Genomic DNA, 22036 nt, shown 5'->3' with positions numbered 1-22036 from the left:
AGTTCTGGTCGCCCCCATTCTCACAAGGATGTCGGGGCTTTGGAGGAGGCGCAGAAGCGGGTTACCAGGATATTGCCTGGATTAGAGGGCATGAGCTGTAACGAGAGGTTGCACAAACTTGTGTTAACTCCAGAGCGGCGCATACTGGGGTGAGACTGGATGGACATTTATAAGATTACGAGAGGAATAAATAGAGTGGACAGACGATATATTTTTCCTGGGGGTGAAGTGTCTAATACATTTAGAGTGAGAGGAGATGTGAGTGGCAAGTTTGCTTCTTTCCAAAGAGTAATGGATAGCTGGAGTCACTGCCCGGGGGTGGGGAGAGGCTAGAGAGCGAGAGCGAGAGCGAGGAGGAGACACGTGATCACACTTGCCCCTCCCATTTAACCATAGATGAGCAGCAAATCTGCGTCGCTTCCGAGGCCCCGCCCTCCGGATGATGCGCCAATATCTTTGCGCATGCTCACAGTCTCCAGGCAGGTTGCGTTCTGCCGATTCGGGATCACTGTCTGCGGGGTGAAGAATCGGTGAGTATTGAGACCGATCCCGGGCGGGGAGATCCGATGTTGGCTTGAGCCCCGAAATGAGGGCTATTACTCATTTAGTACCCAGTTATCTGGGCTCGTCAGAAATGTATCGGCTTCACTAAATCTGCATTAAGCGATCCAAACCAGGAGCACAGGCCGACTATTTCCGCAGAACTGAAAGGGGAGTCCCGCCAACAGGTCACGTGAGGCTGTGTGCCGCAGATCTGCCCCGCCCCCCGCTTTGTGACGCACGATCACGTGGTGTGTTGCGAACAAGGTTTACAAGAATAATCTCAGGAATGATCGGCTTTATGTATGAGGAGCATTTGATGGTTGTGGACCTGTGCTGAATGGAGTTCAGAGGGACGGTGGGGGTGGTGGAGGGATGTATGGTTAAGTAAACCTACCGAATGCTGGAAAGCCTGGATACAGTGGACATGGAGAGGATGTTTCCATTAGACGGAGAGTCTGTGATCTGACAGCACAGGCTCAGAATAAAGACGCGTCCCTTTAAAATTGAGGTGAGAAAATTTCTTCAGCCAAAGGATGTCTGATCTGTGGAATTTGTTGCCGCAGAGGGTGGTTGAGGCTGCCATTTGGTTATGTTTATGACAGAGATTAATATATTGATGATTGCAAAGTAGCTTCAGGGTTACAGGAGGAAGGCAGGAATATGGTGTTGGAATGAAAATCAGCCATGGTTGAATGGTGGGCAAACCAGGTTGATCAAATCACCTAATTCTGTTCCTGTGTCTTATGTCTTACCATGACTGAATGATGGCTCCTTCTTCTCCCATATCTTTTTGTGACGTGTGAGGGACAATAAAAGATTGTTCACTGAGATCATTATATTCAACATTTAAATTTCAGTGAGTTTTGCTCTTAGTAACATTCAGCAGAAATGTTTGGTTCTCCTTTCTATTGTCAATTATTTTTCATGTTAAAGTCATTATTTTTCATGTTAAAGTCAGACCTGCGGTGAGTGATTTATTGGAATAAAAACCCCAACTGGAAGCAAACCACGACTGAAGATGAGGGAACATCAACAAGTGAACCAGCCCGAGGATTGAGAGCATCAACTGAAGAGAATCCATCTGACTCGGAGATTCCAGTGATTCAGTCAGGAGAAAGTTTGGTGAGTCTCATTTACTCAAACACTGGTCCTTTAGACATTACATACCTCTACAAAGGAAGGTGAGAAATAGTTGGAGGGAGACTGAATGTGCCCAGAAGTACCAGTTATGCCTCTGTCAGACCAAGTTGCAATCACTCCAGGTCTGGTAATGTGCTTCCAGCAGCCCAGCCCTTTAAAACCACTCCCATTCTGTGGAAGTCAAATCTGGAAAAAGTCACTCAAAGACCATATAAATACAAACTCTTTACTCCAAGCACCGGGGACTTACTCAGTTAGTCGCTCAAACAGGAAGAGTCTATGACTGTTCCCGCCCAATCCACTAACTGACTAACAATTCCCCTTACACCACAGGTATATCTGTCCAGATACCCACCACACAAGGCAGGCTGGAACCAAAGATATTTACTATATTACAGCCCCTTAAGATAAATTACAAAATAGTCATAACGGCTTACACACACAGGACAGACTGAAGCTGTCCTATCTCTACACGTGAGTGCACAATTCAGATAAACATCCAGAAACCCTAGCTAGCTACCCTCAAGAAGAAATATGGCTCAGCATGGCTTGGTACATTGGCTGATCATCAGCAATTTCTTTCAGAGGAACAGGCGGCTATTGTTTAAGGAAGTGTTAACCCTTTTACATAGTTCACCACTCCCTCCTTTTGATCATTACATGATCAAGCAGTAATTTTTTCACAGAGAAAGCAACCGTGTACAACATTGACTTATCAATGGATAAAAACAGTGCACAACAGTAAATATAACAATGATATGCACAACTATTAAGCCATAATGCAATATCATGCCTCACATATTACCAAACAGGCCTTCAAATACTACCATTTTGACCCTTCGGTAAATCCTGCCCTACTTTCTTGATGCTGTCAATCTCCCTGGCAGTGTGCTCGGAGAGGGATATAATGTTAGTCTCATCAGGGATATAGGTGCAGCATTCTGTGTCACTAATAGCACAGGTTCCCCCTTTCTAAGTGAGGATAAAATCTAAAGCCATATGATTCTGTACGACTGTTTGCTGGATTGCACTCATTTCAGTGGATATTTCTGTTTTCTTGGGCCTGTGTTTCTGTCAGAGCTTCTGCAGTATTGTGGCCAGCTCCTCAAGTGCTGTAGCCAAATTGATTATCTTTGGTGGATTCCTGGCTACTCCATAGGAGAGAAAAGGGATCATCCAAAATCGCTCAGTCTCAGTTGTTCCTCTCCGCTGCTGGGCACCTGCAAGTATGGTCAGGATGCATGTTTCCCAGTCTAGGAAGTTGTGTTTGCTGGGAGCCTGAGATACCATCCCTCAAAACACTGACAGCCACAGTCATCTCTGACTGGACCCCAGTTCCTCATCTCTCTTCCCCTGGTGTTATTTGTGAAAGCCCAGGCTGAGAGTTCCTCACTCTGGTTGAGCGGGATTACTGACATTGGAATCATAGTTTTACTATGCTGCAGAATTTCGGCACAAACCCAGCAGGCCCCTAGTTCTACCTGTTTGGCATCGGTGTGACAGAGAGACAGAAATGTGTTAATGTGGGGACCCCGGATGCTGGGGTGAGTCCTCTCAAAGACATAAACACGAACACCACAGTTAACATACCTGTAACAATTTAAATGATCCAGCAGCAATAGACCACACATGGAGTCTGGTTTTGATCTTTATTTGTATCTACTTATAATATAACAACTTAAGCAAAACAATCAAGGGACCTTGGGGTTCAAATCCATACATCCCTCAAGGTTGCTGCACAGGTTGATAGGGTGGTTAAGAAGGCCTATGGTATGCTAGGCTTCATTAACAGGGGGATTGAGTTCAAGAGTAGAGAGGTCATGTTGCCTGGTCTCTGGTGAGACCGCACTTATAGTATTGTGTTCAATTCTGGTCACCTCATTATAGGAAGGACGTGGAAGCTATGGAGAGGGTGCAGAGGAGATTTACCAGGATGTTGCCTGGTTTGGAGAACAAGTCATATGAATCAAGGTTAGCAGGGCTGGGACTTTTCTATTTGGAGCGTAGAAGAATGAGAGAGGACTTGATAGAGGTCTACAAGATTATGAGAAGCATAGACAGGGTAGATAGTCAGTATCTGTTTTCCAGGGCAGCAATAGCAAACACCAGAGGGCATATGTACAAAATTAAGGGAGGGAAGTTTAGGGGAGGCATCAGTGGTAAGTTTTTTTACACAGAGGATTGTGGGTGCCTGGAATGACTTGCCAGGGATAGTGGTGGAGACTATAACATTAGGGCTGTTTAGGAGGCACATGGATGAATGAAAAATAGAGGGTTGTGTGGTAGTGTGCATTTAGTACATTTTTTTTAAGGGTTATATGGATCGGCACAACATGAAGGGCTGAAGGGCCTGTACTGTGCTGTAGTGTTCTATAGTTAACAGTGTTATGTGTATACATATGTGTAAATATAACTCCCAAACCATTGAGCTCAGGGAATACCAAGCTTAGAGTCTGAAGATGGTAAAGTATGAAAGTTCAGCTCATCCCCCGAATAAATGATGAGAGAGAGATATTTGTAATCCAAGGTGAATGTCGAGAGTAGGCAATTGCTTCCAATTCCACAAGTTCCACGGTGGTAAAACAGGATAACAGTCGCCGAAGATCTTATCCGTCTTCGTTCCAAATCCACATATGAATTATCACCAAAACTAGCTGATAACAGGGGTACCGTCTTCAAAGGGAATTACCATCCAGGCAAGGGTTAACACACAGGTAGATTCCACAAGGTACTCTCAATCCAGATCCAACACACAAAGTATTACCGACAGTGATTTCCACAGAATATCCCCTCTCACAAGTGGTCACCAGATAACGCACCCAAATCCAATTAAGGGTTAACAAAAGTGGTAGCCACGGGATACTCCATCAAAATCCCCATATGGATTATAGGAATTATCACCAACAGTGATTTGTCACGGGGTACCCTGTACAAGTGAGTTACCACCCAGGCAAGGGTTAGCACAAGTGGTCTTCACAGGACACTGCCAAACATAAAGATCCACTCCCGTGGATCAAACAAAGTGACAATCACACATTCAGTATTGTTCTGAGGGCACAGGAGAGTTCAAACAGCGAACTTCGGCCACTAGGTCCTTTGTTTCGAACCTTCCATCCTCTTTCTTTCTCTCCGTCTGACTGTCCTTGCTTAAATAAAGCAAACTGCGAGCTATGTAAACACAAGCTGAGAGCAAGTGTAAACACGCTCCAGAGTGAAATAGTTCCACCCCTCCCTCTCTCTCAGTAAGAATCAAACAGTAGCCGAGAAAGCTGGTGGCTGATGTCACTCAGGCAATCTCTCTTAAAATGACAGTCCACGGCAAGAAACCGAGAGGTTCGTCACACCACTATCAACCAATTCTTTTTCCTTTAGTCCGAGAGAGTCCTTCTACGCAGTTCCTTCAGTAACACGTTTGTAGTCTGTTCGATGTATCCATCGAGATTGCCCCTTCAGTCTCAGAGCCGTGGAGTGGTCAGTAACACCTAATATGGTCCTCTCCACCGAGGTCTGAGTTTCCCTCAATCCCAGTTCTTGGTCCACATGGTGTCCTCATGGGCCATCCATAAATGATTTCAGTTGGTGACAACACTGTTTTCCCCTGTGGGGTGACCCCCATGTGGAATAGGTCTAACAGTAGGACCTTCAATCAAGTGAGTCCAGTCTCCGCTGTTAGTTTGGCCAATTTACTCTTCAGAGTGCCATTGACACTTTCCACTATGGCAGCAACCCGTGGGTGGTGTACGGTAGAATTATTGCCTGATAGCTAGTTTGTTACACACCCCTTCGCTTGCTTTCACCACAAAGTGTGGGCCACTGTCAGAGCTCAGCATCTCTGGCAGGCCGTACCTGGGAATTATATCCCATAATAATACCTTCACAACAGTCATAACGTTATTATTGGTAGTTGGAATAGCTTCAATCCATCTATTAAATGCATCTATAATAACTAAGCAGTATCTATAGCAATGTACTCTAGGCAATTCAGTAACATCAACTTGTAGACACGAAAATGGTCAAGGGAGTCGTACCCAGTGTGCAGGGTGCAGGTTAACAACCATTCCCTCCTTTTCCAGGTGTGTACATAATTGACCAATATAGGTAAAAACTGTGTAGGGACACAAACCTGTCCCGCTGTGGTGATCTAAAAACCTAGGTTGGGGACTTTCTGGCACCCCATCTGGAACCACAGCTTGCACTCCTCCTCAGAGGCGTCCCCCTGAAAAATACGCACCTCCCACATGTCTGGCAAACCCGTTCTGCTTGAGTCATGGAGGATTGCTTGATGGGAACCCGAGGAGACTACAACTATCGAGGATTGTGCAGCACTTTTTGCTGTCTAATCTGCTAAAGCATTGAGTTTAGTGACCTGTTTGGACATGCGGGTGTGGGCCGCACATTAATAATGGCCAGAACTCAAGGTAGCTGTGGAGCAGTGAGTAAGTTGTTTACAAAGGTGGCATTACTAATGGGGTGGCCAGAGGAAGTCGGGAATCCCCATGTTCCCAGAGAGCCCGGTAGTCATGTACATCTCCAAATGCATAACGGGAGTCCGTGTAATTGTTCTCACTTTTATCTGTTGCTAGGATACAGGCACAAGTCAGAGCAAACAGCTCATCCTTCTGGACGAGACAGCTGCTTCAAAAGAGTCCTGCTCAATTACTTCACTGTCAGTTACTATCGCATCACCAGAATATTGTTTCCCTGCTGGATCCACAAAAGGGCTTCCATTCTCATAAAACATTGCCTCGGGCTTGAGGGGATATAGCAGAATGGATGGGAATCTCTGTCCTCTTTTCATGGTGATCCAGATGGGGGGCAGTTTTAGAAATTAACAAGCAAGGCCAATTTCATGGCCTGAAATTGCGCAGAGATGGGGTACAGCCTCTTGGGTTCGGTCAATATTAAAAGAGTGTCTTACCAGATGTCCTGTCTTCACCTGAGTCCTTCCAGTATCAGAGTTGGCATGCGGCCAAGTCTGGCCAGCCTCCCTCGGTGCTGGAGGCTTGTTGCATCAGGGTGTAGGCAAGGAACCCTAGGCTCTTTGGCTTGAACCCAAGGCAAACCCTCACGGTATGGGGAACCACCTGTCCTGTTTGTCACCAAAGGAAATCCGGAACTTCGGCCAGTAGTACACTGTTCTCTCTTCCTTTAACTGCTCTAATGTGACTGGGAACTTTGTCCCTAGAGGGGTGCATAATACTGGCTTTACTCAATCCCCCTGGAATTCCACCTGCAGTGGCTGTGTATGTGAATACGTGCGTTCCGTGCCTTCGAACCCAGACAGAGTGATTGTAGTGTTTGATAGCTGGAATCCATTTTCTGATATTACTTCCTGATTGAGAGTGGCTGTGGTTGCCGGCATATCAATCATAAACGGAATTGGAATTCCAGCAACTTGCAATGTTCTGTTGAGCTCTTCCTGAGGGATGGTACTCACGGCAGGAAGCATCCTCGCTTGTTAATTTGAAAACGGGTTGTTGTCCCCACCTGTCTCTTGGTAGGTTTTTCTTCCCATTTCTGATCCCCAGATATCGCCCTCTTGTGCCCTTCAGGGTTGATTGGGATTTGAAAGTCAGGTCCCAACAATATGTTAAAGCTCGTCACATTCGATTTTGGTCATTGTCAGGCCATCCATGTTATTTGTTTTAATCATGTTGGCTAACTTAGTTGATAAGTATTGGAGCAGTAGGGAGTTAAACTAGGGGGACAGATTCCCGCCTTTAAAGGCTTGGTCAGAAGTTGTTCAGTCCTCAGATGGAATCAGCAATCAAATGGCTGAGCATGGTGCGATGAATGTGCTGAGCTGTGTATATCACAAAGCAAGAAGCATCGTAGGAAAGCCAGATGAGCTCAGGGCAGGGAATTATGATATTGTAGCCATGATTGGGACTTTGTTGCACCCAATAGTCTGAGGGATTTAGAGGAACAAGTTTTTAGAGAGATTGCAGACCATGCCAAGAAACAAAGGTTGATGCAGTAAGTGATTTTAACTTTCCATATATTGACTAGGACTCCCATAATGTAAAAGGACTAGATGGGGTAAAGTTTGTCAAATGTGCCCTTAATCAGTGCGTAGGATTCCCAACGTAGAAGTGTGCAATAAGCTGTTAGGAAATGATCCAGGGCTGATGACAGAAATTAGTGATCGTAATGCCATGAGATTCAAAAGTAAATATGGAAAAAGAGAGGTCTGGACCATGGATTGATATTCTAAATTGGAGAAAGGTCAATTTTGATGGTATCAGAAAGGATCTGATAAGTGTGGTTTGCGACTGGCTGTTTTCTGGCCAAGGAGTACTTGGTAAGTGTGAGGCCTTCAGAAGTGAAATTTTGAGGATGTTGAGTTTGTATGTGCCTGTCAAAATAAAAGTTAAAAGGTAACTGATGCAGGGAACCTTGGTTTTCAAGAGATATTGAGGCCCCGGATATTTTATTCTTCTGAATGCCTCAGACTGTTACCAAGACTCATTAATGACTACAAATCATAAATCCATGCGAGCTCATCTGACTTTTTTTTTAGTCATCTTCTGTTGGTTTCTAAAAGCTTCCCAATAGTTTTTGCTCTTGGTTGTTTGCTCTCTCTTTGGTTTTTATGTTGCTTTGGCTTCTCATTTTGTGTTCTCCTGCCTTTCCTATGCTTCCACTTCATTGGGCTGTATCGATCACTCAGCTGCCGAATTGCACCCAGAAACTCCAGCCATTGCTGCTCTGTTGTCACTGCTACCTTTCCCCTTACAAGTTTGGCCAGCTTCTCTGTCATAGAAACATGGAGAAGTTCAGTAGAGAAACAGGCTATTTGGCCCACCTAGTCAATGCCGAGAACACATTTAAGCTGTCTAACTACCATCCAAGTACCTATCAAACTTCTCTTATTGTTGAAACCGGGCTTATATTCACCACTTTTGCTGGCGTCTCATTCCACACTCTCACGACCATTTCATTAGAGAGCTTTCCCAAATGGTACTGTTAAATTTTCACCTTCCCCACTTACCCATGACCTCTGGTTGTCATCCTACCCAACCTCAGCGGAAAAAGCTGTTTGCATTTACCCTATCTATACCCTCATAATTCTAACAGATCCTCAAAGCAAACTTACTTTCTAATGCTCAGAGCCTTTTTTAGGTTTATAAAGTGACGAAGGGCATTGATCGTGTGGATAGTCAGAGGTTTTTCCCCCAGAGTTGAAATGGCTAACACGAGAGGGCATAGTTTTAAGGTGCTTGGAAATAGCTACCGAGGGGATGGCAAGGGTAAGTTTTTTACCTAGAAAATAGTGCGTGCGTGTAATCCACTGCCAGCAGCGGTGGTTGAGGCAGATACAATAGGGTGTTTTAACAGCCTCTTAGATAGGCACATGGAGCTTAGAAAAATAGAGGGCTATTTGCTAGGGAAATTCTAGGCAGTTTCTAGAGTAAGTTACGTGGTTGGCACAATGTTGTAGGCTGAATGGCCTGGAATATGATGTAGATTTCTATGCTCAATGTTCTATGTTGAACAGTGAAATAACATCTCTTCTTTAATCTGTACAGTGTCCATGATTTTAATGTGGCTTTTTCACACTCCAATAGAACCTTTGTCTATCTCCTGAGTAAATAGAGATGAAAACATATTTAAGATCTCCCCCATCTGCTTTGGTTCCATACGTGGATTGCCATTCTGGTCTTACAGAGAACCAACTTTGTGCCTTACAATCCTTTTGCTCTTAATCTATCCCTGGAATCCTTGATGATTAATCTTTTCTGTAATGGCAACCTCATGCCTTCTTTTAGCCATCCTGATTTATCTCTTATGTGTTCTCTTGTATTTTTTATACTTCAAAAGAACCTGCCTGCCTATCCCTGTTATGCAACTCCATTTTGTGCTTCACCAGTGTCTCAATATCTCTTGAAATCCAAAAGTTCCCTGCAGTTTCTATCTTTACCTTTTATTCTGACAAACACATACCAACTTTGTACTTTCAAAATTTCGCTTTGAAGGCCTCCCACTTACCAAGTGCCATAAAGCAGCCTGTCCCAATCCACAGTTGCCAGATCCTTGTGTCTTAATTCCAGGTGTTGATCCATTCCCTGAACACATCCACCTTTCCTATCATGCACCTTGCATTGAGATATACAGGGCTCAGCATATTCACTGCATCATGCTCAACGTTTTTCATTCCTGACTTTGTCTGAGGTCTGAACAACACCTGTCTTCAAAACCCCTCCACTATCTGTTCTGTTATTCAGGCATCCATTCCCCCTGCAACTTTAGTTTAACCCCACTTACCCCCACCCCCAACATGCAGCTGTATCATCCCTTTGTTTTTGATAGTGTTTTGATCACTCCCAGATCAATAAAAAGGAGGTGCATACAGGCAGATAGGAACAAATGGGCTACTTATGAGATACAGGAAATTCAAGTGAACACTGATGAAAGAAGGCATGGATTCTGCAGATATGTTAAGTGCAAAAAATTGCAAGGGAAAAAATTAATCCTTTGCAAGATCAGAATGGTAATCCATATGAGGAGACAAAATGGGGGAGATTTTTTCTGCATTCGTATTTACTCAGGAGATTGACACAGTCTGTAGAAGTGAGGCAAAGTAGCATCAACTTCATGGACACTGTACAGATTACAGAGGTAATCTTGTTTGCCGTCTGAAGGATAATTACCAGGAATATATCCCCAGTGCCTGACAAATTGTTCCCTCGGACCCTGTGGAAGACAAGTGCAGAAGTTGTAGGGGCCCAAGCACAGATATTTAAATCATCCTTAGTGACAGGTGAGGTACTGGAAGATTGGAGGACAGCCAATGTTGTTCTGCTGTTCAAGAAAGGCTCTAAAAATAAACTAAGAAATTGTACCTTGGTAAGCTTGACATCAGTAGGGGGAAAGTTATTCTAACATATGTGCAGGAACTGGATATATAAGTATTTGGATCGATGTGGACTGATTAAGGATGGATAGTATAGCTTTGTGCATGGTAGGTCATGTCTAACCAATCTTATAGAGTCTCGAGGAAGTTATCAGGGAAGTGGATGAAGGCAAGGCAGTGGATGTTGTCTACATGGACTTCAGCAAGGCACTTGACAAAGTCTTATATGGGAGGTTGGTCAAGAAGGTTCAGTCACTCAACATTCAAGATGAGATAGTAAATTGGACGAGACACTGTCTTTGGGAGAAGCCAGAGTATGGTAGCAGATGGTTACCTCTCTGACTGGAACCCTTTGACCAGTGGTGTGTCATAGGGATCAGTGTTGGATCTGTTGTTGCTTCTCATCTATATCAGTAATCTGGATGATAGTGTGGTTAACTGCATCAGTAAATTTGTTGATGACAACAAGATTGGGGTGTAGTGGACAGCAAGGAAGATGATCATGGCTTATAGTGCGACCTGGACCAGCTGGAAAAATGGTTTGAGAAATGGAAAATGAAATTCAATGCAGACAAGAGTGAGGTGTTGTATTTGACTGGTTGGGCACTGAGGAGTGTTGTAGAAGAAAGGGACCTGGGAATACAAGTCCGTAATTCACTGAAAGTGGTGTCACAGTTAGATAGAGATGGAAAGAAAGATTTCGGCCCATTGGCCTTCATGAACCAAAGCACTGTCAACAGTAGGTAGATGTTATGTTGACTTGTAGAAGGTATTGGTGAGGCCTAATTTGGAATATTTTGTGCAGTGTTGGTCACCTACCTACATGAAAGTTGTAAAAGAGGTTCTGAGAGTTCAGAGAAAATTCACAAGGATGTTGCCAGGTCTGGGCGACTTTGGGAACAAGGAAAGATTGAACAGGATAGGATTTTATTCCTTGGAATGTAGAAGATTGAGGGGAGATTTGATTGTGATAGAGGGGCATAGATAGACTAAATGCAAGCTGGCTTTTACCACGGAGATGGTGTGCGACTACAACCAGAAGCCATGGGTTAAGGGTGAAAGGTGAAATGTTAAGGGGAACATGAGGGGAAACTTCTTCACACAGATGGTTGTCTGGGTGTGGAATGAGCAGCCAATACAACTGGAGAATTCGAGCTGAATTTCAACATTTAAGGAGGTTTGTGTAGGTACCTGAATGGTAGGGTTGTGGGAGTGGGCAGTTTAAATAGTTTAGCACAAACTAGATTGTCCAAAGGGCCTGTTTCTGTGTTGGTACTTTTCTACAAGGGCCTGAAATAATTCAAAGATTCACTCTGTGTCCATTGAACAGCTGTGTGGACCAACTATTCATCTCAGCAGGAAATTTTTATAAGGCATTAAAACTGTGGCACATTAAGTTAATAATACATATGGGAAAATTCCAGCTGCCCATTAAGAAGGACTATTTGTGTGAGAATGTTTCAGTTACTGTGTGGCCAGGCACCCATGCAGCTCAGCAGGAACAGGGAATAATACCAATGGAGAGAGCCAAACTGAGCCAGGTCACAGATTTGAGATGGCAGAAATGCCCCATTCCTATAGAAACAAGAAGAGCATCGGGAATTGATGGTTATTCCAGATACCAGCACTGTGCCCAGTTAGAAGTTGATTTCTCTGTCCAACTTGGGTGGAACCTCACTATAACAGTGTGATGCTGGATCAAACCTTGGCAACTCAAGTAATCTCATCTGAAGTGTTGTCCTACTCCCGTTGATGCATTTTGTAAATCTTTTTACAGGTTAAAAATGAGAAGGAATTTGTCTCCCAGAAGCTCAAACATGGCACACCAGTTTTGCTGTCTCTGTCTAGATATTTAAGAGGTGAAGCAAGGGATTCAATCAACCTTCCTATCTGATCAGACTACTGGGCAGGATTCACTCAGTCATTTGACCAACTGGCACCTCCGTTATTTTACACAGGGGAGAGCCCATTCTTCTGCTCAGGCTGTGGGAATGGATTCAGTCAGTCATCTCAACTGAAGGTACATCAGTAAGTTCACATTGGGCAAGGTCATTCACCTGTTCTGTGTGTAAAAAAGTATTTAGTCTGTCATCCCACCTGTGGACCCACCAGTCAGAAGCTGGTCATCTGCTGAATTTCTGGGGAAGGATTCACTCGGTCATCTGACCTAATGGCTCACCAGTCAGTTCACACAAGGGAGAAGCCATTCACCTGCTCGGACTGCGGTAAGGGATTTACTCGGTCATCTGTCCTAAAGGTACACCAGCGAGTTCACACTGGGGAGAAGCCATTCACCTGCTCAGTCTGTGGGAAGGGATTCACTCGGTCATCCTACCTGCAGAATCATAAGCAAGTTCACACTGGGGAGAAGCCATTCATCTGCCTAGAATGCGGGAAGAAATTCACTTCGTCATCCAGCCTGCGGAGTCATCAGCGAGTTCACACTGGGGAGAAGCCATTCATCTGCTCAGAATGTGGGAAGAAATTCATTTCGTCATCCAGCCTGCTGAGTCATCAGCGAGTTCACACTGGAGAGAAACCGTTCACCTGCTCAGAATGTGGGAAGGGATTCACTCATTCATCCACCCTACAGAGACACCAGCAAGCTCACACTGGAGAGAAGTCGTTCACCTGCTTAGTCTGTGGGAAGGAATTCACTCGGTTATCCAACCTGCAGAGTCATCAGCGAGTTCACACTGGAGAGAAGCCATTCACCTGCTCAGAATGCGGGAAGGGATTCACTTTCTCATCGACACTTAAGGTACACCAGCGAGTTCACACCAGGGAGAAACCGTTCACCTGCTCAGACTGTGGGAAGAGATTCACTTTCTCATCTAACCTGAAGGTACATCAGGTGGTTCACACTGGGGAGTGGCCGTTCACCTGTTCAGTCTGTGGGAAGGGATTCATTAACTCAACTGAACTGATAGTTCATCAGCGAGTTCACACTGGAGAGAGGCCATTCACCTGCTCAGACTGTGGGAAGGGATTCATTAAGTCAGCTGAACTGAAGGTTCATCAGCGAGTTCACACTGGGGAGAGGCCGTTTACCTGCTCAGACTGTGGGAAGGGATTCACTTCCTCATCTAACCTGATGGCACACCAGCGAGTTCACACCGGGGAGCGGCCGTTCACTTGCTCGAACTGTGGGATGAGATTCGCACGGTTATTCACCCTACAGTGTCACCAGCGAGTTCACACTGGGGAGAAGCCATTCACCTGCTCAGACTGTGGGAAGAGATTCACTCGGTCATCTGACCTAAAGGCTCACCAGCGATTTCACACCAAGGAGTGGCCATTCCCCTGCTCGGACTGTGGGAAGGGATTCACTTTGGAATCGACTCTAGTGAAACACCAGCGAGTTCACACTGGGAAGAAGCCGTTCACTTGCTCAGTCTGTGGGAAGGGATTCGCTCAGTCAAGTAACCTGCGGAGTCATCAGCAACTTCACACTGGGGAGAAGCCGTTCACTTGCTCAGAATGTGGTAAGGGATTCACTATGTCATCTCACCTACTGATACACCAGCGAGTTCACACTGGGGAGAAGCCATTCACTTGCTCAGAATGTGGTAAGGGATTCACTTGCTCATCCCAACTGAAGGTACATCAGCGAGTTCACACTGGGGAGAAGCCATTCACCTGCTCAGAATGTGGGAAGGGATTCAGTCGGTCATCCAGCCTACAGAGACATCAGCGAGTTCACACTGGGGAGAAGCCATTCACCTGCTCAGAATGTGGGAAGAGATTCACTCGGTCATCCCACCTACTGAAACATCAGCGAGTTCACACTGGGGAGAAGCCGTTCACCTGCTCAGAGTGTGGGCAGGGATTCACACTGTCATCCCACCTACTGAGACATCAGCGAGTTCACACTGGGGAGAAGTCGTTCACCTGCTTAGACTGTGGGAAGGGTTTCACTCGGATATCCAACCTGCAGAGTCATCAGCGAGTTCACACTGGGGTGAAGCCATTCACCTGCTCAGAATGCGGGAAGGCATTCACTCAGTCATCCCACCTACTGAGACATCAGCGAGTTCACACTCAGGAGAAGCCATTCATCTGCTCAGAATGAGGGAAGAGATTCACTGATGCATCCACCCTACAGAGACACCAGAAAGTTCACACTGGGAAGAAGCCATTCACCTGCTCAGTCTGTGGGAAGGGATTCACTCAGTCCTCCACCCTACAGAAACACCAGTCAGTTCACACATTCTGAGCTATTCACCTGCTCAGAATGTTGGAAAGGATTCATTCAGTCATCCCAACTACTGGCACACCAGTCAGTTCACATTGTTATTAATCCCTTGCTTTTGCTTGCTGAGGACATTCATTTTAAGAGAGAGAGTGATTAAGAAGGCAAATCAGTCTGGCTTGCAGCTTGTTTACATCACTCACAGCTTGTTTAGTTTTAACCGAGGACTCAGACACTCAGAGTCAGACGGAGATAAAGGAGGAAAAATGGAAGGATCGAAACCAGGGAACTAGTGGCCAAGAGTCACTGTTTAGAGCTTTCCTATGCCCACAAGGGTGGGTTAAGTATTGATTCACCATGCATCGAATGTGTGGTTGTCACCTTGTTTGATCCATAGGTGTGGATCGGATTTAAGGTATCCTGTGAAGACTACTTTTGTGTTAACGCTTGGCGGGGTGTGGTGTGATAATTCACGTGAAGGCGATACCCCTTGTGACAAGTCACTTTCGGTAATAATTCGTATGTGGATTTGGAACGATGAAGCATAAAATCTACAGCAACTGTTCTCTCATTTTACCACAATGGAACCTTTGGAATTCGACGTAATTGCCTTCTCTCGACATTTACCCTGGATTACAAATATCTCTCTCTCATCACCTGTTCCGTGGATGAACTGAACTTCCATACTTTACCATCTCAAGACTCTCAAGCCTTGTTTCCCCCAAGCTCAATAGTTTGGGAGTTATATTTTGTTACGCCCCAACTCTGAGGGGCCGAAGGGTACAAAGTAGCCCCCTCCTTTTTGAGAATCGCAAGATCGCTATGAATTCAGGTCAGGAGACCCAGGAAATGAGAGAAAGACACACAGAATCCACATGGGGTTTGGAATGTCCCGGCCCCTCAGTGATACAAAGCCACGGGAAATGGTCATTGTCACTTGGAGATGGAATAGTGTATTGAGTTCCGTACTATTTATTTGAAGCCCTCAGGGAATGAGCCGAGGGGGCTGGCTGAGGGATTGCATCATTCCAACCTGATTGACATCTGAGAACCTGTGAGTAACGATAAAAGAGGGTCTGGGGAACAACCCCTTTAGACGCACCAGGGAAACGATAGAAATCCCGTCTGTCCATCCTTGCCCGGATGACGAGTTTTCCACGGAACGGCTTAGCTAAAGGACCGACTACAAAAACAGAACTCTCGAAGGATTGACATCATAAAAAGGAAAGCCGACAAGTTTAAAACATCTGTCTCTCTTGACTCCAACAAAAGGCTGCAGTCTGCACGAAGTAGTGTGACTTTTATATTTCCATCGGACAATACATTATCTCCTAGACAACGATAGAGTTTTTTCTTATTGATTATTATTATACCCGTGCTTTTAGATTTAGTATTGACGACGTATATTATCTGTATGTTTGCATTGAAATTATTTTTGTGTATTTTTTTCAATAAATACTGTTAAAAATAGTACCATCAGACTTCAACGGACCTCTCTATCTTTGCTGGTAAGTAACCCAGTTATGGGGTACGTAACAACTTGGGGTTCTCGTCTTGAGATTTGACATCAAATTGGGAGGCCAGTGAATCGGGAAAAGGAGTCCAAACTTGCATCTGGTACACGGGTAGCCAGACGGGAAACCAGCAAAGATGGACGTGGATGAATTTATAGAAAACCCGACTCTGGAACCGCTAGAGGCGGCCACCAAATCGGACTTGATAAATATGGCGAAGGGGCTAAACCTCGCAGAGGTGAGGTTGTCAATGAAAAAGCGAGAGGTGCGAATGGCCATAACTCAGTATTGTATTGTGAAGAATGTGTTTGCAGCTGAGGTATTGGAAAATATCCCTGAAAAGGTACCAGCTAGTGGGACGGCTCAATTAGAGTTTGAGAAATTAAGGTTGGAATATGAAATTAAATTAAAGCAGCTGAGAAGGAGAAAGGCAGAGCTGAGAAGGAGAAAGGCAGAGCTGAGAAGGAGAAAGAAAGAGCCGACAAACAAAGGGAGCATGCGCTCCAGCTAAAGGAGTTAGAGGTGAAACGGGAGCATGAGCTCCAGCTAAAGGGGTTAGAGGTGAAAAAAGAGCAGGACAGAGCTGAGCAGCAAAGAGAGCATGAAATTCAGTTAAAACAGCTGGAGGCAGCTGAAAAGGAAAAGGAGAGAGCCGAGAAGGAGAGAGAGTATGATGAGGCAGAGAAAGAGGCAAAATGACTTGGATATGGAAAAGTTAAGGCAAGAGCGAAGAGCTCAAGGGTCAGACCGAGAGGAGCGGTTTAATGTTAGTCGGGAGTTGAGGTTAGTACCTTCATTCGAGAAGAGGGATGTTGAAAGTTATTTCTTGCTTTTTGGAAAGGTGGCAGTGTATCAGAAGTGGCCCAAAGAGCAGAGGGTGGCGTTGTAACAAAGTGTGTTAAAAGGGAAAGCACTACGGGCATATGCGGCGTTGTCTATGGAGGAGGACGAGGCGGAGAATTATGACTAAGTAAAAGCGGCCATTCTCCGTACTTACGAATTGGTACCTGAAGCGTATAGACAAAAGTTCAGAAATCTAAAGGAAGGGTGGAATCAGATGTATACCGAGTTTACCTATGAGAAGGGTGTGCTCTTGGATTGTTGGTGTACAGCAGAAATAGTGGAAGAGGATTTTTGGCGTCTCGGGGAGGTAATTCTGATTGAGGAATTTAAAAGTGGTTTTCCGGAGGATATCCGGATGTATTTGAATGAGAAGCCTAATAAGTCCATCTCCAAATTTGCTAGGTTCGCAGATGAATATGCCCTAACCCACAAGACAAAGTTTACCTCGAATAAAAGTTCCCAGAGAGATCGTGGGAACGATAGAGAAAGCCCGCTGGCTGAGGCAGTGGTCCCGCCGGCAGTTACTGGTAAGATTGGGGAGGAGAGGCAAGACAGCCAGAGATTTCCAGGCTTGACCTATTTTAATTGTGGAAAGGGGGGACATATTGCATCTAGGTGCTTTGCTCCGAGGAAGGAGACAGGAAAGGGGGAAGCAGCAGTCCCTATTGGATGTGCCGTGATAATCAGTAAATCGACAAGAGAGCCCTGGGTAGACAGAGTACGAGAAGGGTCTGAGACTTGTATGTCAAATGGAACCGTGTCTGTGAGAGAGGGACACCCACCAGTTCCCGTGCGAATCTGGAGAGAGACGGGGGCTGAACTGTCATTGATTAGCCATAAGGTACTGGATTTTGGTCGCAAGACGGGAATGGTAGCTGTGAAAGGAATAGGAAAAGGGAAGGAAATGGTGCCCTTGCATAGGATCATTATGAATTGTGAGCTAGTCTCTGGACCAGTTGAAATGGGTGTGCGATCAGAATTCCCGAGAACTGACGCGGACGCCCTTCTGGGTAATGATTTCGCCGGTGGTAGGGTTTGGTCAGCAATGAAGCTGACGAGACAGCCGGTGGAGGCCCCGCCCCAGATTCCAAGATCTATCCCGCATACGCGATCACTCGCAGCATGTCGAGAAAGGCAGCTGAGAACGAGAGCACTTTAAATCCGGCCAGTATCGAGTTGGCCGAGACGTTATTCCCAACCCTGTACCACGAGGGTTTAGAGGTAAAACTAAGAGTAGTAAAGTGAAAGAGAGTAAGGGAGAGGAGGTAGACCTGCCCTTAGCGAGGAGAAAAGTTCTAGAGGCACGAAATAAAGATGAGAAACAGACAGAGCTGTTAAAAGGTCTAGGGTTGGACATGGATGATCTGTCTGGTTTGGCAGAACTGTTTGAAGAAGTGGAAAATTCTAACGGTGTTCATGATGATGAAATGAGGGCAGTCCTAGATGAAAAGGGTACCCTTACCTTGAAGGAGTCTGCTGAGTTGGCAGATGAGGTTGTTTCAACCCGTGGGGTTGAGTTTACTCCGGAAGGGAATTGCCCAGAGAGTAGCTGGGAGGAACAGGGGAATTTAGAATTTGGATCGGGTACGCGTATTGAAAGCCTGGAAGAGGCAAATGTCTCATTTCTGTGTGTCCAAGATGAGAATTTAAAGGCTATACTGGTATCAGAAGCAGCAACCAAGCTACAGAGACAATGGCTTGGTACCACAAAACCTGTGAATCAATTACAGGTTGAGTTGGAAGGTAAAGGAGCCCCACACGCTATTGTTATTCCAGAGTGTGGTGTGAAAAGGCAGAAATTGAAATGTTGTTTGAACAAAGAGTTTAAACTGAAAACTAATAGCCTGAAGGGTCCTGAAGAGGAAACTAGCAACTTGCGTAAAATTAAGGCATTGGGTGGAAATTCGGAAGATGGTCTAAGTTTGGAACACATTGTTGATAAAATAACTCCTATGAAAGGAGCGGGCGAAAGCCTATTTCGCCAGGGTGCCCAAGATCACCACGAGGGAATTAACCGGAGAAGAGGCGAGGGTTAATGGGGACACCATTTTTAAATAGCAGAAGCCGGTTTTAAGGGATTTCGACAAAGTATGTGAATAATAAAGACAACCCCCATGGAAGCTTGACTGTTAATTTTGAAAGTAACATAAAGATTAGTATTTTGCATGAACTTTTGTAGTACACACATAAGCTAAGATCACAGCTCTTTAGTTTTGTTTGCTGAAGGAAATAAATAAAAATAGGTGGTTATTAAATTGAAGTCTGATGCTACAAGACTTTAGTAAGTTATAAGACGTTGAGGTATTAAAGGAAGTGACAATGTAATCGTTAACTGTTTAGATGCCGAATTGAATGTATAACCTTATTACTCTATAATGCAAAAAAAAAGCTTTGTTAGATTCTAAAATCCTGTAAGACTCTGTATTACTAAAACGCTTTGAAACAAGGGGGTGTTACGCCTGTGCCCCAACTCTGAGCAGCAGAAGTGTACAAAGTAGCCCCCTCCTCTTTGAGAATCGCAGGATCGCTATTAATTCAGGTCAGGAGACCCAGAAAATGAGAGAAAGACACGCAGAATCCACATGGGGTTTGGAATGTCCTGGCCCCGGGAAACGGCCAGTGTCTCTTGGAGACCTAACTGTGTATTCAGTACCGTACTATTTATTTGAAGCCCTCAGGGAATGAGCCGAGGGGGCTGGCTGAGGGATTGCATCATCCCAACCTGATTGACATCTGAGACCCCGTGAGTAAGGATAAAAGAGGGTCTGGGGAACAACCCCTTTAGACGCACCAAGAGAAACGATAGAAATCCCGTGACAGTGTTTAATAGTGACAGCCGGTGGTGACTCGTGTGTGTGTGTGTGTGTGTGTGTGTGTGTGTGTGTGTGTTCATCCTTGCCCGGATGACGAGTTTTCCACGGAACGGCTTAGCTAAAGGACCGACTTCAAAAACGAAACTCTCGAAGGATCGACATCATAAAAAGGAAAGCCGGCAAGTTTAAAACATCTCTCTCTCTCCTGACTCCAACAAAAGGCATGAATTTGAATAACTTTTACATTTGCATCGGACAATACATTATCCCCTACACAACAAAAGAGTTATTTCTTATTGATTATTATTATACCCGCGCTTTTAGATTTAGTATTGACGACGTATATTATCTGTATGTTTGCATTGATATTATTTTTGTGTATTTTTTTCAATAAATACTGTTAAAAATAGCACCATCAGACTTCAACGGACCTCTATCTTTGCTGGTAAGTGACCCAGTTACGGGGTACGTAACAATTTACATACATAAATACACATAACACTGTTAACTTTTGTTTATCTTGCTTAAATTACTTTATTATAAGTAGATACTAATAAAGATAGTGGTTTTAACATCAAAACTAGACTCCAGGAGTAGTCTATTGCTGCTGGTTCATTTCTAAAGCTTTAGTTTCTAAATTTTTGTTCATAACAAAATTGGGGCCTGCATCTGGGATATGAACAAATTTGAGAGCGTGTTGATTAATTAATTATTGATTTCATTGGGGAAATCCCTTTTGATTTATTTGTGTGTGCAAAAACAGCAGCAATGGATGTTGATAAATGTCTGGAAGCACCAACTTCTGAGGCATTCGAGGACACCAGAAGGATCGTGTTGTTGTGTATTGTGAAAAGGTTTAAACTTGCTAAGGTGAAATTGACAATGAGAAAGGCACAGATGCAGAGGATTATAGCTGAACATTATGTATCTGAGGTGTGTTTAAAGTGGAGGAGTTGGAGGTGTTTCCTGAAAGTAAACCGAGTGAGCTTGAGCTCCAATACAACTTAGAAAAGTTAAAGATGGAGGCTGCGGAAAGGCAGAGGCAGTTTGAGGCTAGAGAGGCAGAAAAACAGGGAGGAAGCATAAAGACAGAGGGTGTTCAGCTGGAAAAGATAGAGAGATTACAGCAAAGGGGTCTAGTGTTAGACTCTGGTGATAAGTTTGAGGACAGTCGGGAAGTTAAATTGGTACCTCCACTTGTCGAGGCAGAGGTTGATAAATACTTTCAGCATTTTGAGAAGGTTGCTCAGAGTTTAAAGTGGCCAGAAAAGGGTTGGCCTATTCTCTTACAATGTGTAATTAAGGGGAAGGCTCAGCAAGCATATTCTGCCTTGACAGTTGGTGAAGCAGCTGATTATGACATAGTGAAACAGGCTGTGCTCAAAGCTTACGAGTTGGCCCCAGAATCATACAGGCAAAAGTTTAGAAATTCAAGGAAATCTGTGAACCAGACTTATATGGAATTTTCTTGTGAGAAGTTTGTGTTTTGGCTGGTGCTCATATAAAAATATAAATGATGATTTTAACCGCTTGAAAGAGTTGGTTGTAATTGAAGAATTCAAAAGGTGTGTCCCTGATGACATAAAGACATATTTAGATGAAAAAGATGCTGCTACATTGCAGGAGTCTGCTAGATTAGCAGATGAGTTTGTTTTAACTTATAATGTTAAATTTACCCAGAATAAGAGTTTCCAAAAGAGTAGCAGGGATCACCAGGGTAAACCAGAAATTAAAGCTGGGACTAGTGACACGAGTAAGGATGAAGGGAAGCAGCTGAAGGAGAAATATTCTGGTCTTACTTGTTACTATTGTAAGAAGCTGCTCATATGATAGCTAACTGTTCTATCCTGAATAAGAAAAAGAAAATGGAGGCAGTCCCAAATGCCTGTGTTCAATATGTTGAAGCACCTATAAACCCACAGGGTTCTGAACATTCTGTTGAAGGTCAGTTAAGAACTGAGAGGTCTGACCGAGTTAAGAACGGATTCGATCATTTTATGTCAGATGGGTTTGTATCTGAAGTAAAGGAACGGTCAACCCCTGTACCAGTGAAAATTCTTTGAGATACTGGGGCTTCTCAGTCACTTACATTAGACAGTGTTCTAAAGTTTGGTGATGAGACTAACACTGGTGAGGT

At 44.5% G+C, this 22036-nt stretch overlaps 1 pseudogene; it reads left to right on the top strand.

Annotated features, from left to right (window-relative positions):
- Positions 1–14753, top strand: part of LOC132384429 (zinc finger protein 208-like) — a 43250-nt pseudogene extending 28497 nt beyond the window's left edge.
- Positions 14754–22036: the final 7283 nt, after the last annotated feature.

This window comes from Hypanus sabinus, chromosome 32 (genome assembly GCF_030144855.1).
Source record: "Hypanus sabinus isolate sHypSab1 chromosome 32, sHypSab1.hap1, whole genome shotgun sequence".
NCBI lineage: Eukaryota > Metazoa > Chordata > Chondrichthyes > Myliobatiformes > Dasyatidae > Hypanus > Hypanus sabinus.
The sequence above is the reverse complement of the archived record's forward strand: the minus strand, read 5'-3'. Positions and strand labels throughout refer to the sequence as shown.